We start from the raw sequence: 19,097 nt of genomic DNA, 5'->3' as shown, positions 1-19,097 counted from the left end.
TTTATATCTAGTGGCTGTTCTGTTCTCTGACCCCAGATAAGTTTATTAGGGTGCATAATATTTTGGGGAACACAAATATCACCACATTTCTCCTTTTTTGTCTAAAATTTAAAAAAAAGCTTTTAACTAATATAAGAAAAACTATATCCAATAAGTATATACAATATATACAGTCAAGAATTACATTAACAATGTCTAGTCCATTAACATTTGACAGATTCAGACAAAAAACTCCATTAATATATAACAATGTCCAGTCCAGTAACATTTGATAAACTCAGACAAAAAAATTTTCATTACTTACCCTAGTTAAAACAAATAGTTCCTTTTTAAAAGTAGATTCAATAATCTCCCTTTTTAATCTTATTATATCCATATTCTCTCTTTTTTCTTTTCATAATAGTTTGGGTAATCTACCTTTTGCCATGTTTATATCTTGCCCTTTTTCTTTTTAGAGTATATTCAATGATCTACCCATTTATCTTATTATTTCTTTATCTTTTTTTCTCAGAGTAGATTCAACGATCTACCTCATATCTATATTCTCTTTTTTCTTTTTCTTCTTTTTAAACAAAAATTCTGAATCTAATCTCCTTGTTCAGCTTTTTTCCTGCCCATTAACAAGTAACAACTTATAACTAACCATCATAAACAATGACAATTATCCATAAGTCATTGAACAACCAAAAAACTCCCATCCCACCTCTTGCGAATGTGAGCATCATTTTCTTAAAATTACTTCCTGCTTTCTGGAGGCAAAGACATCTTTAGAGAATCTTGAAAATAAATGTTTTGGGTTAATTGTCAAGTCCTGTATCATCTGTCCAGCCTCTGCATAATGAAAAAGTGCAGGGTTTGTTTCAAGTCCTTGTTCAAGTAGTCTGTCAGGCTGGATCATCTCAGCTAGCCATCTCAAAATTGTCCTAAGCAATTTGTAGTCCAAAGTTGATCTTTTGTTGGTGTTAATCAGCTTAATTGTTTTATCATAGTCCATGTGGAATTGTCTTTGTGGGCTCCTGTCATCTTTTTGAAGATTTCAAAGTCGCTGTTAGGCATGGTCATGGTTCCCTGCAGACATTTTTTTTTTTTTTTTTTTTTTTTGTGGTGTATGCCTTTTCTGTGGTTTGGAGTAATCACAGTCTGATAAATGTCTGTCTCTTGGAACCATGAACGTTCTTCCCTAGAAGAGAAAAATCTTCACAACAATTTCTCTCCACCATTTGTCTTGCCAAACTTTTCCAAACTGACCTTTGCCGATGTTTTCTTTTAACACGATGGTCTTGGCAATTGTTCTCTGAACAAGCAGCAGTAACCCTTTGTCCCAGCTAGCAGCATCACTGCAGTCACCAACATGATGAGAAGCAGTCAACAGCTCAAAGCAGCAGCCGCTGCCTCCATGGTCCTGCCACAGTTTGTGGCTCGGCCCGAGCTGAAGCTTCTCCTTAGCAAGCTTCCTAGGCAGGCCTCAAACTCGGGATCCTCCTGCCTCTGTCTCCTTCAGTAAATCTTACCAGTGTGTGCCACCACAACTGGCTGAGGGTAGCTCGGGTCTGAGCTGGGGCCAGCAAGGCCACAGGCAAGCAGCTTTTTCTCGAATTCATACCATGAACATTGGGCTCCAGATGTAGCATGAATCTTAAAGGTCTTATTAAATAAGAAAAAACAGAGGAATTAAAAGCCCAAGAGGTCAGAACAGTAGCTAAGAGTTGAGACTAAAACTGCCTTCTTATCCCTCTCTGCTGCTGCCTTCCTTCCCCTGAGAAAGAGACCTACTTCCTGTGTGCCTTTTTATTGACTTTCTGTTCTGCCTTCTCATTGGTTGTAAACCCAACCACATGACCTCCTCATCACTGCTTGACTATACAGACCTCCAGGTCTCTATGGTTGGTATTGAGATTAAAGGCATATGTCTCCAAGCTGGCTATGTCCTTGAACACACAAACTCTGCCTGCCATGTGATTGGATTAAAGGCGTATGCCACCACCTCCCGGCTGGCCTTGAACACACAGAGATCCAGAGGAATCTCTGCCTCTGGAATGCTAGAATTAAAGGTGTGTGTGCCACCATTTTTCTGGCTTCTATATCAAGTGGCTGTTCTGTTCTCTGTCCCCAGATAAGTTTATTAGGGTGCACAATATTTTGGGGAACACAATATCACTACACCACACCGGAACTACTTTATCCAACAAATAGTGAAGTGTTATTTGACCCTGTCAACCTTCTAGTCCATTCAACTTCCAAATGAGATCCCATAGCTCATTATCTAGATCTCATGTAGGAAAATCAACAACTGTTGATAAGCAGAAAGAGTTCCATCCAAGAGGCTAAGGCAGGAGGTTTACTGTGAATTCAAGGCCAGCCTGGGATAGAGGGTGACACTCTGTTTCAAACAAACAAGGAAAAAATGAAAAGCAAGTAAAAGTTTTTCATCAGAGAAACCTGGAGCAGAAATCACTTTCTGCTTCCTTACATCTGATGCAAGTAGAGAAATAGACCCCATCTCTCCAGGGCCTTTTCACCCCTTCTCCACATATTAAGTAACAGAGGAACAGATAGAGAAAGTTCTTCTGGAACATTAAATTAATCCTCTATAGAATTTCATTATTTATCCATAAATGGCATGGCAGGGTTATAAATGCTGGAAGATAGCAAATGTATTAGAATTAGCTGCCGTGTAAATCTTTTAGTCTACTAAATCTTATCACAGGTGCTATTTGGAGGCAACTGGGAAAATGTAGGATGATCTTTGACTGAATACAATCTTCACACACAACTTTATGACTGTTTTGCACACAGACACACAGAGAGAAAAATTTCCAGTGTCTCCTGTATCGAGCTTTCAGAGTAAAAAAAAGTCTTACTCAGTAAAACTAATAACCAAACTAGGCCTCAACCAGTCGGATTTCTCTTCAAAGGGTTGACCTAGACAGTTACTTGGGGAAGACCCTGACTGTGTTTTTATTCATGAGCCGAAGGAAATGGGAGTGTTGATAGATGAGCCTAAGGCATTCTCAAATACACTTGCTAAATAATAAACTTATCAATTTCTTCCAAATGAATAAATTATTAATTCTCATCAAATCTCTCAAATTGAAAAGCAGGGAAATGCAGGTGCCAAGGGGGAGAAAAATGACTCTCAGCAAAAATGTTTAGTATGTGGTAGTAAGGTCAAGGTTGACAAGTCATTATACAGGATGCTTAGAGAGAAATGCCTTTAAACACGGGAAGAAGTGTTCAATTAAACATGGGGAATATCTATTGCAATTTTAAACCATTCCAGCTGTAAACCAGACAAAATGGCAGAGAATGGGAAAGGTCCCCACCCAGGTCATGGAGCTTGCAGTGATACCGGGTTTCACATCTAGTGAGGAAATACATTCTAGAACTCTAATCCAAGCTGTGTGTGCCTAGCTCTTTTTATATATAACGTTTTAAGTGCATAACCTCCAATGTTTAGGTATTTCAGTAGCACAGGGTAAGCTTTCCATTTTGTTTAGAGTAATGGCAGGCTGTGCATGTTTTACTACTTATATTAAAGTTGTTGCTATAATTTAGTAGCATGAAAAGGTGAATTCTGCAAAAGCGGAAGAGCGGGCCGTATCATGAGTTAGTTTACCATTGAGATGATTAAGTTTGATTGTCAACTGGATGAGATATAGGATTACCATGGAAACAAATGCATGGGTTTGATTGTGAAGGGATAATCTAAAGTAGGTTAGGCGAAGTTAAGGGATTCACCCTAAATGAGCATGATAACATTCCCTGTGATTGTACCCCTCACTAAGGAGACAGAGCTGAGCACAGACATCCATTGCTCTCCCCTTCCTGACTCCAGATGCAATGCAGCCAGCTTCCTCAAGCTATTGCTAATGTATCTTCCTTGAAGTATGCCAGCCATGAATGATTCTTTCCTTTAGTTGTTTCTGGCATGGTATTTTACCGCCTCAACAGGACAACTAATACAACCAGCTAGACTACAACTGTACTTATAGACCCTGTCGAGATCATTTAGAACCACTAAGGTCTATGGACATTTTTGAAACTTCTAGACAAAGATTTGAACTCGTTCCATTTCTGTTCTTGGCACTTGTTGCTAGCCCAGCTCCGCCCCTCAACCTCTTTAAGCAGCATTCCTGGAACAACTGATGAACAGTTTCTTGGAGTCAAGGTGAAGAGCAAAAGGTCTTTTAACTATGAATGATCCATGCTGTGGTTGTCGGTTACTGCTTCTGGACAGAGAGTTTCAGATGGTGAGGCCATTATCCTTGCATCTGTCTCGTTGTTATAAGTGCCTCTCCACTGACTAAAAGTGTTTTCTAGTGAATTTTAAAGGCTGGTATCCTTCTGTCCTAAGATATTAAAGAGCTATTGACATATGGGGGAAAATAAGAAGTAGTTGTGCATACCTAGGTAAAGTGCAGATAAGAAATGTCAGAGAGAACTATGTTTACTGTTCAGGCTGAGGACTGACACAGACACAGTCTCCAAGAGAAGCAATAATCTCTCAGAAAAGTCCACAGAAGGGAGAGAGTATGATTTGTAGCATTGACACAGTGTTTGCTTCAAACGTCCAGTTTTCTACAATAATGGCAACAAAGCATAAAAAGAAATAGCCAGTATGAGAGGTTTAAAAGGGAAAAATGAGCTTTCTCTCTAAAAGGTCTGAGAGCATATATATTAGGCAAAGACTGTGAAGAAAATATCCTAGATGTTTTAAAGAACTAAAAAAGATACGGAGAAAAAAATTAAATGATACATGAATATTAAGGCTATATTAGTAAAGTAATAATAATTTTTTAAAAAGCAAAAATAAAATCTGGACCTGAAGACATACACTAACTTTCATGAAAAGATACCATATTTATAGGCAGATGTTGGCAGGCAGAAGGAAGACTTGGTGAATATGGAGATAGCTCAATGAAGAGTAATGAGGATGAATAACATAAAATAACTGAAAAATGAGCAGAGTGTAAGTGATCTATGGGAAAACAACAAGAGAACCAATGTGTACACTTTGGGACTCACAAAAGGGATGGGGAAGAAGCAGAGAAAATATTTGCAGAAATAATAACTGTGATGAAAAATCACAGCATCTAATAAAATTTTCACTATTCTGCTTTGCATCACTCTAAGAAAAATTCCTAAAGTAATGTATTAAGAGAGAAGATTCATTTTTGGCATGCAATTTTAAGAGGTCTTAGTTCAAATTTGGTGTTCCATTTGCTTTGCACTTATGAGGTCAAGAGCAAACCACAGACACAGCACAGTTTGTACCAATAGCTTAGTTAGGGTTACTGTGGTTGTACCGAAACACCATGGCCAAAAAGTAAGTCATGGAGGAAAAGTTTATTTGACTCAAACTTTTCCACATTGCTGTTCAACACCACAGGAAGTCAGGACAGGAAGTCAAGCAGGGTAGGAACTTGGAGGCAGGAGCTGATGCAGAGGTCATGGAGATGTACTGCTGACTGACTTACTTCCCATGATGTTACCATGATGAGACGTTGGCCAGGTGAGGTGGCTGTGGCTTGTTCTGTTTCTCTGATCTTTCAGCGTTCACCCCAATACCTAGCTCCGGGTTTGTTTTCATTTAATAAGATCTTTTAAGATTCATCTACAAGGTACCTTTGGATCAAACTTGGAAAACACAAAGAGAGAATCTTGAAATTAGCTTAAGAGGAACTAAATTAGACAAAAAGAGGAGTTACATACAACAGGGTCTCTGAGACCTTTAGATTCTTCTCATAAGAAACTGGGTACACTAGAAGGAAATAAGCTGATATCTTCAAGGTTTGGAAAGGAGGAGCAAAAGAGGAAAGTTAACTAAAATATTAATCATGGTTTCAGAAATTTCGAATTACAGCATTTTAACTTTAGGATCTCAAATACGGTCCTATAATAACCAAAAGGAAATAACACACACACACACACACACACACACACACACACACACACACACACACACAAAGAATATAGGATATTCACAAAAGGAAAGGTATTGAACTGTTTAGTCAAAAGACAGAGGGTAACGAAGTGTTAAAAAGTGCAAAATACAATCATGTGCCATCTACTAGTGAATTGGCTTAGATTCAAAGATGCAAAGAGGTTGTAAGTGGAAGGATGGGTAGGGTAATTCATTCAAGCAAGGAACTGGAAATGAGCAGTGTCTATATTAAGGTACAAAAATAGATCTAAGGTGAAAATATTACCAGAGTCAAATAAGGAGCATATATGTAAGTCTAAATTTCAGTGATGGGTCCACACTCAGAAGTGTATAGGAAGCACAAATTGAACTCAATGAGTTATCAGAAAAAATAAAATAAAATAAAATAGGACATGAAGTTGGAGGGTAGGCAGACGAGGTAGATCTGGAAAGAGTTATGGGTAGAGGTGGAGGCAAATATGACTGAAATACATTCTATGTAATTCTTAAAGGACTAATCAAATATTGTAAGATATGTAATTATCAATATTTATATCCTTCATCACATGTCATCAAAATAGACAAAACCTTTAAGATCTGAAGTGAGAATCCACAGTTCTAGCACATTTAGACATTATTCCGAATGTTCTGTTTTCTATGGATAGAATATAGGGCCTTGTGCAAGACAAGAACTCTTCCACTGAGCTACAGAATCTAAACAATGCAGCCTTAACCTACCCAAGAGGAACTCACAAGAGATATACACAGAGAGATGACTAAAAGTGAAAATGCAACATTTCCAAATTTACAGGATGTGAAGATAGGAGTACTGTGCTCTAATTTGTCACTACAAGTGCTTATATTGACAATGAGGGATGAACAGGCAAACCAACAAATTAGCAGAACAATTTGTAGCAGAGAAAGTAACCTAAACACAAAGCTAACAAATGGCAAGAAGCAATGATTAAAGAAGAGATGAGTGAGTTAGGGGAAAAAATCTAGAGAAAAGAAATTAAACAAATGTTGATTCTTTTATAGACCACCCAAATCAAGGAATGCAAAAGCGTGGAGCAACCAAAAAAGAGACAAGACTCAAATTACTAAAGCCAGAAATAAAAAGCAAAAGTGATACTACTAATGATTCTACCAAAATCAAACACATCATAAGAGTGTATTTAAAAAAAAAATATATGCCAGCAAGTTGGATAACCTAGATGAAATGAACAAATTTTTAAAAGGAAAAGCCTGCAGTAGTAAATCACCAAGAAATAGCAAGTCTGAGCAGATCTGTAAATGGTAAAGGGGCTTGATTTAAACAAACCTTTGCAAAGTAGATGTGGTGGTCTCATTAGCTCATTCTATGAAATATTTAAAGAACAAATATGCTTTGTCAAAGTTTCTTCTTTGACTCTTATAAAAGGAAAGAACTCATTCTGTGAGGTAGGCCTTAGCCTGATATCACAGTGAAGACTGTAAGAAAGGAAGACTGTGGACCAGACTCTCTTTTGAAATTCAACACAAAAATCCTCAATAAAATATAAGAAAACAAAATTCTGCAACATATTACATGTATTATATAATATAATGAAGTGAAATCAATTGATAGAACGTAAAGATAGTTTAACACATGCAGGTTAATCAATATAACAAAGCAAAGAATCTGCATGAACCAAGTCATGAGAAAATATACATAGTCATATAATATAAAAGAAGCATTTGACAAAATACAAGGCCCATTGATTTAAAAAATACTCAAGAAGCTGGTATTTGTAGGAACCTATCCCTTCATAGTAGAAGTCACACATTAAGAACCTACTGTAAATATACTAGTCAATGCTGAAGACTAAATTATACTCAGAATAAGGAATAAGGCAAGGGTGCTTGCTTTGTTCAAGTCTATCCAGTATAGTACTGAAGATTTTAGCCAGAGCAATTAGGAAACAAACAGGACTAAGTCATCCTCATCGTAAATAAAGAAGTCCTATTATTAATTAGTTTACAGTTGAATCAGTCTCATGTATTGAATACATAAAATATTTCATATACAATAAAAATTCTATTAGAATTATTAAATCATTTCTGTGAAGTAACAGGATAAAAAAATCAACATGCAAATCTAGTTGCATTTCTATAAACTATGAATGAGTAATCTTGAAAGGAAATTACAAACTCAATCACATTTACAATCATATCAAGAAGACTAAATTCTTGAGACTAGACTGAACCAGAGCTGAGAAATATAAATATAATGAGAACTACAAAACCCTGATGGGGGGCGGGGAGAGTGAACAAGTGGAAACCCATTCCACGTTTATGGATTGTAAGATTTAGTCTTGTTAGATTACAGGCACTACTCAATGTGACATACAAAATCAATGCAATTCCCCACAAAATTTCAATGACTTCTTCTGTAGGTATATAAATGTAGTCATATGAGTAAAGAACTCTATCCTACAAGTCATATGGAAATATAAGGGTGCTTGAGTTATCAAGTCCTGCAAATGAACAGCCTAACTGGAAGACTCATAGTTCTTGATTTCAAAAGCAAGTTATAATGATCAAAAAATAATATATAAGAAAACATGTAAACTTTTTGTATATAATAGAGAGCCCAGGAAGTGAGCTTATATTTGTGGTCAAAAGATATTTGAAAAGTCTGTCAAGACCATCCTAAAGGGAACGGAAAATCTTTCACCAAATGACACCAAACCAAACAAAACAAAAACAAATGGCTCAGTGGTTAAGAATAGTTGATCTTGAACAGGAACTGAGTGGAGTTTCCAGAACCCATGTGAGGCAGCTCACAACTGTCTGTAGCTTCAGCTCTAGGGGGTCTGACACCTTCTTCTGGCCTCCCTGGGCACCTACACTCACATGTATATAACCCCCCACAGACCCACACACATACACATAATTAAAAATAAAAACAAAAATGATATTCTGATAAATATTACAATATGCTAAAAGTATTCACAAAAATTGACTAAGTATGACCCTCCTTATTTGAGGTATTTAGAGTAGTCAAAATGATAGGGACTAAAACTGGAATTGAATGAGGGGAATGGAGATTTATTGTTTAATGGGTATAGAATTTTATGCATGTTTGTTTTTGTTAACTTGACACCAGCTAGTGTTGCGGGATATTTGATCACACTGTGAACCCCAAAATTGAATTAATTAAATAAAATCAAATGTGGGTCAAAAGGTGGAACCAGTAAAAGTTGACAGAAAATAGCCAAGGAGAGGTAAGGAGTCTGGAAAACGAAGAGAGAAATGCACAGGAAGTAGTGAGGAGGGACTGTAGCACAAATCCTAATTGGCCTTAATAATAAAAACCCAGAGTCAGGTATCAGGGAGAAAGCTGAAAGATCAGCGAAGCAGAGCAGCCAGCCATTAGAGACTTCTTCTTACCTTTAGCAGTTCTCAGACGAGCTCCTGTCTCCACTCTGCCTTATCACTTCCTCCCTCAGCCTAGCCATATCACTCCCTGTTTCCTCTTCCCAAGTGCAGGGATTAAAGGTGTGTGCCACCATGTCTGGCCTGTGGTGGCTAGCTCCATACACTGGCAAGCTTTATTTGTGAGAGCACAAACAAAATACTGCCACAAGGGACTTTGAGTTTGGTGGCTTTTTTGGTTCGGGACAGCTGATGAGGAATTTTCTTTTTTCCTGAGACTTCTGCTAAGGAGGCTGCTAATGTTAGCTGGTTGCTCTTCAGCCTCTCTGAATTAGCAGGTTTTCACCCCAGCATCTGACTCCCGAGTCTTTATTGGTAAAATCATAGTACTGAGATTTAGTTTAAAAACAACAAACTAGAGAAAAAGGAACCTCAATTGGGGATTTTTTTTCTCCCCACTAGATTTGCCTGTGGGCATTTCTGTGGGTCATTTTCTTGATCAATGTTTGATGTGGGAGGGCCCAGTTGACTGTGAATGGTGTTACCTCTGGGCAAGTACTCCTGGGTTATATAAGAAAGCAGGCTGAAAAAGCCATGGGGAGCAAACCAGTGAGCAGCTTCTCCCCATCGTTCCTAAATCTGTTCCTGCCCTAACTTCCCTCAGTGATGGATTCTGATCACAGCAATATAGAAGTAAATTAGAATAAAGGTAAAAGGAATTAATACAGATGTGTGCTGAGGACAGTTGTACAACTTTATGAATGTGTTTAATATCACTGTACTGTAGAGTTAGAAATTGTTATGATCTAAATTTTATGCCATGCATATTTCACTACTATTTTTTTACAGAGAGGGAAATTAGTAGCCCAAACAGCCATTTATTACAGTGTCTGTGGGTCGGGAGTGTGAGAAGAGCTGTTGTATTTTACTCTGATTTGGTCTTGACCTCTTATACGGATGCCTATAACTCCAGTTCTGCCTTTACAGGGCTCCTGGGTATTTAGTCATGACTGCTTTGTTTCTTCCAAAGAATGTTTTATGAATTAGTTTGCTGTTTCTGTGATAAAACACCATGACCAAGGAAACTTAGGGAAGAAAGAGTTTATTCGGACTGACGTTCCAGAGCATTAGAACCCCTTGAGGGCAGAGGCAGCATGGCAGCAGGTGGCAGGTAAGACTCCTGGAGCAGAAGGTGAAAGCTCATGTCTTGAACCACAAGCATGAAGCACATAGAAGAGGCAGGAGTGAAAGGAGGGGGAGTAGAGGGAGAGGGAGAAGGAAAGCAAGAAAGGGAAAACGTACTGGGATTGATGAAGCTTTGAAACCACAGTGTCCACCCCCAGTGATATATTTCTTCCAATAAGGCCACACCCCCTAAATGTCCCCAAACATCACCACCAATGGGGACAAAGTATTCAAGTACATGAGTCTATAGGGGACAGTCTCATTTCAACCACCATACCAAATGTCATTCTTATGGGAAATTTGTATTGACTGTATCATATCTGGGTCCAGTTTAACCTTACTGTGATAATCACTCTGAAGGAGTTCTACAGCCCAGAAAGGACTTAGGTAACATATGATCAGAACATGAAATACTGAAGAAAGAATTCAAGAAAGGTGTAATAACAACCAGTGCTATTACAGCCTCTCACAGGGAAGTGTGAGCAACATAATTTGATTTGGGATATGTGTGCTCAGTCAGGGCATGGAGAGTGTGAGAATGGGCATGGGACTTTGGAGTCCAAGCCCTTACTTGGATCCAGGGTTTTCTAAAAGGTTTCACATGAAGAGTTTGTCTTGGTGTATTTTCAGTAAACAGACACAAACCCTGAGAGGTCACCCTGTGACTGAGAGATGACCACTGTGCCATCTGCTGTTCATGTAAGTACATGGGTCACAGGCAAGGCAGGGTGAGTTGCATCCGGTAGTCACAGAAAGTTGCACCCATACAAGATAGAACACATCGAGGAGTCAGCAGTAGAAATGAAAACTGCTTTAAAGTAACTGAACAGTGATTATAAGTTAAATCTATATTCAAAATGAGCTCTGAGGCAACATGGGATTATTAGAATTTGCTGCAAGAGTGCACGGGAGGTGTCTCAGACACCTCCTCCTTTTCTGAGGACTGGGAGATATCAAAGTGTGTTGGGGGTGGTGGTAAAAAATCATCTTAAGGAAGTTCACCTCAGGCCTGGCAGTTAAATTCCCACTGACAATGGCAGTATACTGGAATTCAGTGTGGACTGTTAGCCACATCCCCAACAAGTGGCCTCTCCATATGGATGGGAATTCTATTACTGGAATTACTGCCTTGGACCTGATAGCTCCAACAAGCTCTGCTGGATCATCCACCATCAGTAGACCAATTAAAGGAACACATAATAGTCAAAAGGAGAAAGATACTTGTTCAATGTTACCACACTGGCAAGAAGAAGAAAGAAATCCAGTAGGCACTCAAGTCCATGTTTAGGGTTTGGGGAGAGACTGAAATTGAAACAGAGGACAGTTCTCTAGTCCTCCAACAAGGTGTGACCCATGCCACCCATCACCATTGTTTGAGCTTTAGTCTCTCCAGCAAGGAGATGTGAAAAGTGACTCTGAAACATCTTTCAGGAGAAACAAGTTTCTTCACACACACCCAGGTGGCTGGCCCCCTGGCCCCAGTCTTTTTCTTCTCCATGGATGAAACTGGGGAAATGACATTTTTTTAAAAAAGAAAAAAATGTGTTCATTATTATTGTATATTTGTGTGGGGAAGCACATATCATGATGTGTATGTGGAGGTCAGAGGACAATTTTGTGGAATTTGTTTTCCCTACTCACCTGTGTATGGGTCCTGGGGGTAGGCTCAGACCACTGTTCTATAGGAAGCATCTTTACCGATTGAGATATCTCAGGAGCTTGAAATTTCAGTTTGGAATGGAGGTGGATTGTCTAATCTCAATAACCTGACAATTAAAGGACAGAGCAAAAGTGTTTTAGGGTGTTCTAATTACTGCCAGGACAGCTGCAGTTCTTCAAAATATGGTGACTATCCAGAAACTCATGTCCCTAGAGGAAAGAGCCAGATGGAAACTATCACCTCTTGTGTCCTAGTCTTAAAAGTCACATATGTCTCTGCTTTAGTGTACTGGGCAGTCACAATAACCTATATTCAAGGGGGTAGAGATTAAACTCTGCATTCTGATGAGAGGAATGAGAGAGTCTCAAGACCCTGCAACTATAAAGGTTTCAGTAGTTTTATTATTTTTTTTTAATTTACTTACTTACTTTTTTTTTTTGAAAATACAGTCTACCAAAAGAGCACTTACCTTACTTATTTTTATTTTAGAGATTATAATTTACTGATGTGGTGCTGTGGACATTGCTCTATATACTGTGAATGTGTTGCTCTGGTTGGTTAATAATAAAGTGCTGATTGGCCAGTAGCCAGGCAGGAAGTATAGGTGGGACAAGCAGAGTGGAGAATTCTGGGAACAGGAAGACTGAGTCAGGAGTCGCCAGCCAGACACAGGAAGTAAGATATGAAGACACTGGTAAGCCACAAGCCACGTGGCAAGATATAGATTTATAAAAATGGGTTAATTTAAGTCTAAGATCTAGCTAGCAAGAAGCCTGAGCCATTAGGTCAAACAGTTTTAATTAATATAAGTGTCTATGTGTTTATTTGGCTCTGAGTGGCTGTGGGCCTGGGCAGGACTGGAGAAAACTCCAGCTACAATGTGGGATGTTTTTCTGTGTGCTGTGAATATGTGTTGCTCTGATTGGTTGATAAATAAAGCTGCAATGGCCTATGGCAGGGCAGCTTAGAGGCAGGCAGGAAATTCAAGCAGAGAGACAGGGAGAGAAAGGAGAGGCAGAAGAGACTCGAGCCTGCTGCCCAAGGAACAACATGTAATGGGACTCAGGTAAAGCCCCAGAACAAGTGGCAATACATAGATTAATAGTTATGGGTTGAGTTAAACTAAAAGAGCTAGCTAGCAAGAAGCCTGCCATAGGCCATACAGTTTGTAAATAATATTAAGCCTCTGACTGATTATTTTATAAGTGGCTGCAAGATTGCAGGGCTGGGCAGGACTGGAGAAAATTTACAGCTACAATTTACTTACATTTCTCCCTTCTTTTCCTTAATCCAAACCTTTCCACACCCCTTCAAACTGATGGCCTCTTTTTCTTACTAGTTGTTATTGCATGCATATACATATATCCCAAATATATTCTGTTTGAGACAGGATCTTTCTCATTGGCCTGAGACTTGCTGCCTGGGCTGGACTTGCTGGACAGCAAACTCCAAGGATCCTCTCCATATTTGGGATTATAGGCACATCACAGTGGTGATATTGTGTCCCCAATATATTGTGCACCCTAATAAACTTATCTGGGGTCAGAGAACAGAACAGCCACTAGATAGACATAGAGGCCAGAAAATGGTGGCACACACACCTTTAATCCTAGCATTCCAGAGGCAGAGATCCTTTTGGATCCCTGTGAGTTCAAAGCCACACTGGAAACAGCCAGGCATGGTGACACATGCCTTTAATCCCCAGAAGTGATGGCAGGAAGCAGAAAGGTATATAAGGCCTGAGGACCAAGAACCATTAAGCTTTTAGGCTTTGAGCAGCAGTTCAGCTGAGATCCCTTTGGGTGAGGACTCAGAGGCTTCCAGTTTGAGGAAACAAGATCAGCTGAGGAAATCAGCAGGGTGAGGTTGGATGTGGCTTGCTCTGTCTCTCTGATCTTTTAGCATTCACCCCAATATCTGGCTCCTGAGTTTTTTAAATTAATATTAATAAATCTTAAAATTAATCTTTTAAGATTCATGCTACACATCACTGTGCCTAGCTTTTCACATGGGTGCTGGTGATGAAGTACCAGGCTAACATGCTTTTGCAGAAAGCTCTTTGTGGCCTGAGCTGTCTCCCAAGCCCCCGATGCTCTCGAACCATGCAAAGTGAAAGGAATGCAACCAGAAAAAAAGAATTTCTCCTAATAAGCAGTACACTTTTCTATTTGAAAATTGGGGAGGAACATAATTGAGTTCCATGTCACTGAGTGCTCAGCGCAGGAGTGCAATGAACATAGTAAAAATGCCTTTTAGACATGTTAAAACGGCTTAGTCAGGATCCCCACTACACTCAAGGCTGCACCTGATAACCAGAACTCAGTGACATCACTCACTCGAGATAACCAGACACAGTCCTAAAACCCCATGATGCCTAATGGCCAGTAGTACATAAACAGTGATTGTTGTACCCATTTCACGAAACCCCCAGAGACCACTAAGGAGCCAGTTTCCGATGCAAGCACACAATGGTCCTTTTATTCAGGTTCAGCCTGGGCCACTGCACAGGAGATGGAATGAAATGTGGCAGTAGCCATGAGCCCAGATGTATATCGTTTTTATAGGGGAAAACCACAAGTCAGGAATTGGTAACTTGACATTGGGTAGAATGGATATGGCACAAGGTGATTTTTTGAAACTATTGGTCAAGACTTTGGGTGCGAAACCACCTTGTTAGACTTTTGGTGGGGAACTACAACCAGCTGTACACGATTATCTGGACTGCTCAGCAGGATTATCTAGATATCTTCAAGGGCCATAAACCACAGACAGGATGTCTTCAGGAGGATACTGCTCTGTATCCCGTTCAAGTTGTCATGGCACATTCCTGAGGTCCTTCCTGGAACTGAGTACAGCAGGTTGTCTGAGATTATGGCCCTTTCCCTAAAATGGAGCCTGTAAACTTAAGTCTAGGCCTTCACATGGTCAAGAGCAATATTCTGCTCTGCACATCTGGAGAAATGCCACCTTGATCTGCCCTGCTGCTGGAGAATCTTCCCCAGGATCCTGGCTTTCTAATCAGAGACTTCTGTTAGAGAGTGGACCTGACCTTCAGCTAAGATGTGTCACACAGGTGAGCAGCCTTGGGGAGGTAGGCTTAGGACTATAGTTAGGGGTTAAGAGTGTGAACCTTGTGTGATGACCATCAGCATAATAAAATATAACTTGTTATATTTTTTATACTAACTACACATATGCTCATGACAAGGAGCTAATAGTCAGCTTCTTTTATTAATTGTGGGGGGGGGCAGTCATTGACTTCAGGTATCCTCCTTTATCATGTTCCCCAATATATTTTGAGGCAGGGTGTCTCACTGAACCTGTGTGTGCATGTGCGTGCACACACATACACACACACACACACACAGAGAGACACAGACGAGAGAAAGACAACAAAAGAAGAGAGAGAGAGAGAGAGAGAGAGAGAACTGGGGTTCCAGACTTATGCCACCACACCTGGCTTTGGAAAAATCTGAACTTGAGCCTTCATGTTTTGCAGCAGGCCCTTTACCCACTGAGCCATCCATCACCCTGTCCCAGCTGTTTCCCCTCTTATAGGCACCTTCTTCTAAAGGAGTGGAAGGAATATCAGACACAGGGGGACTGGTTGAAGTGTAGTGAGAACTCCGGGGCAAAGAAGTCAGATGCTAACTATGCTATGCACCTGTGAGCTCCTTCCTGGGCCTTCCAAACTGACAGAAAGCTACTCACAGAAGAACTCAGTTTCTTACCTCACACCCCCATCCCCACCCCATCCGCAGAACAACTGGGCTATCCTGGAAGAGATACCAGCTACACAGATGAAAGCACATGGGTCAACAGCAGAGTGAGAGAAGACCAGAGCTTTGCAAATCCCACCCCTGTCCCCTGGTGGGGAGCGAGCTGCATCTCGAGGACAGAACCTGAGGAGAACAAGCAGGACAGGACAGCGTCCTTAAAGCCAATTTATGTTAGAAGGACTGTTTTGCCCACAACAACATCAAGCATGCACAGAGTAGAAATGAAGACGGCCACCATTGCAGTCAAGTTCAGCCGTTCCACTCAGCAGAAGAAAAGCAAAAGTTCTGGAAAAGCTAAGTGATCTGGGCTAGTGGGCCAAGAAATTCAAAATTTCCAACTTCAAATACTCATAGAGGCAGTGTTAGCACTGAGCACACACTCTATGAACAAGCTCTGGGTTTGACTGTAAGATATGTGTCACTAGCTGTGTGACACTAAAAATAATTGTGTACATTTTTATGCTTGTTATTAAGCCGTTTTCTCCAAGCTCCAAATATACCTCTTTGGAGCTGGAGAGGTGCACAGGGTGTTATTTCTCCTTTGTCAATTGACTTCCTGTGGAGCTGTGTTAATAGGGGCCACGGGAACACCACCAAGAGGCCCGAGGCAGCAGGAGGAGTGTCTGCTTGCTTGTTGTTCTGGGAACTGATCTCCTAGCAGCAGGAAGCAGCCCTGGAAGCACCTGCTGTTTTCTCTCTGTGTTCCACATACCAGTACAGGCTTCTTCATATTTCCCCACCTATCAGTCTATAGGCTCTGCCTCCTTTCCTATTTCCTCCTTTCCTCTCTCCTGCCCAGAGTGGCACCCCTTACTCACAGCTATGTACCCCAACCCTCTTGACTTCCTAGGTTCTTTCCTTAATCCTACCAGACCTAGGGGTACAGATATGACTAGTCACTGTTACTTCTGTGAGGGGTTTACGCAAGGTATTCATTTTCCTAATTCAGTGTTGCAAAATCTGCTTTGAGAATTCACTCCCATGGAAGTGTTTTCTGTTGACATACCTAGCGTGGTTTTGTTTTCTTGAATCAACACTATCACATTCAAACAGAGAGAGAGTGATTACAAATACCGAATGGAGTTCCTAGAACACTCAGTACCACACTTGTGTATAGAGTTTTGTATATATCAGCTCTTATTATTAGTTATTGTCTCAAAAAAAAAAAACCTGAGAAAATTGTCAGAAAAATAAGGTACTAAGAGAACTAGAAATTTCAGAAGCTGTTTCAGAAGGTAAGAATAGAAATTCCCTAAGGGGCTGATAGTCGAGAGATGGAAAACATGGGGAGAGATAAAAAGAGAAAAAGTTCCCTGGATTTGAAATAAATATAAGCCATTAGCAGAAACACACACACACACACACACACACACACACACACACACACACACACACACAACTCCCCATCTTGTACCTCAAGATGTAGCTCACAAATGTCAAATCATCAAGGATGAAAGGGTAAGCACAGATGCTCTGTGAATGGTGGTGCAGTTATATCCTGATAAAACCCTTATAAATTGAAAGTGTCTTAAGCAGACAATGCATGTAAGCTCCTGAGTATCAGTTTAGATGCACACTGCATCATATGGCTTCGGAGGTTCACTCCTGTGATTTTACGGTTGACAGAGATGTAGCTTAATGCCACTGCCTACCGTGATGACAGGTGATTTTAACACTTACATCCAGGCTTGGAAAATATCAAAATTCTAAATTTGCTGACGTTTCTAAAAATGCCGCACTATAGCAAAATCTATCATGAGTTAAAATAGCAGTAACAGGAGACTGACTATCTGCATTAATCTGTTGCTGAAACTAGATACTGGGGCCAGTGAGATGGCGTAGTGGGTAGCAGCAGTTTCCCTGCAAACCTCATCATGTGAGTTCAATCCCTGAACAGGAGCAGCAGCAGCAACAACAACAACAATAATAATAAAACATGTTTACCCCCCCCCAGACACACATATATACACATAATTAAAAAATAAAACCTTTAATAAATAATACAGGGTGCAAATAAAAACATAAAGCTACTTAACAATTTCATTTCTGAACAGGAGCATAATACCTTAAACAAAACATTGCCAATAAAGCACGACAATGCATGCAAACAGAATAAATTGATTAAGAAAGATTTAGCTCATGAGTGCAATAGTTTAATATTAGCATGCTTTAGCATAATTCAGTACATGGATAAGGAGGGGGAGTATAGGATTATCTTAATAGGTACATGAAACTCCTTTGATGATACTGCATGGTCATTCTTTATTAAACAGCACTATAAGTACAAGGGATGGGAACCAAAAGGCAACTCTGATTTTGCATGATATCTGTATCAGTGACTTACCCAAAATGCTGCAATGCTGCTATCAATAGAGGCTGTAATTATATATATATATAAAATATATATATATATATTTTTTTTTTATATATATATATATATATATATAGAGAGAGAGAGAGAGAGAGAGGGGGGGGGTGATGGCTAATCTTAGTTGTCCACTTGGCCACATCTGGAATCAACTTAATCCTAAAACAGCTGAGCCACAGAATAATCCTGTGAATTATACTTGATTGGATTATTTGAGGTCAGAAGATCCACCCTAAATATGACCTTCACATTCTGATATCAGTCCACAAGAAAGAACATAGAAGAATGAAGCTTTTGCTTCATCCCTGCTTGTTCTCACTCTCATTGGGAAGTTCATCTGTCCGGCAGCTGAAAGATTTCTTTGCTGGTATTAGAACCTACTTCTTTGGGATATTGACATATACTGAAAAACATTTAAGATATACAGCCTCATGGACTGAAGAACTATTAGGTTCTTGGCCCTTTTATTGGGGGATAGCCATTGTTGGACTAGCCAGACCACAGCCTGTAAGCCACTTTAAGAAATTCCATATATACATATATATATACATATATACACATACCTACATACATATATCACATATAAATAATATATATAAAATATGTATCTCACATATATGAGCATATATTATTTACATACACATATCAATAATATATAAGTATATATATTTCTAAGTGCAAATATATTCATATATAATACATACATACATACACACATATATATATAATTCTATCAATTCTGTAATTCTGTTACTTTAGGGAAACATAATACAGAAGTGAAGAGAT

The sequence above is a fragment of the Peromyscus leucopus genome, chromosome 14 (genome assembly GCF_004664715.2).
Source record: "Peromyscus leucopus breed LL Stock chromosome 14, UCI_PerLeu_2.1, whole genome shotgun sequence".
In the NCBI taxonomy this organism is placed as follows: domain Eukaryota; kingdom Metazoa; phylum Chordata; class Mammalia; order Rodentia; family Cricetidae; genus Peromyscus; species Peromyscus leucopus.
Note: the sequence above shows the minus strand (reverse complement) of the source record.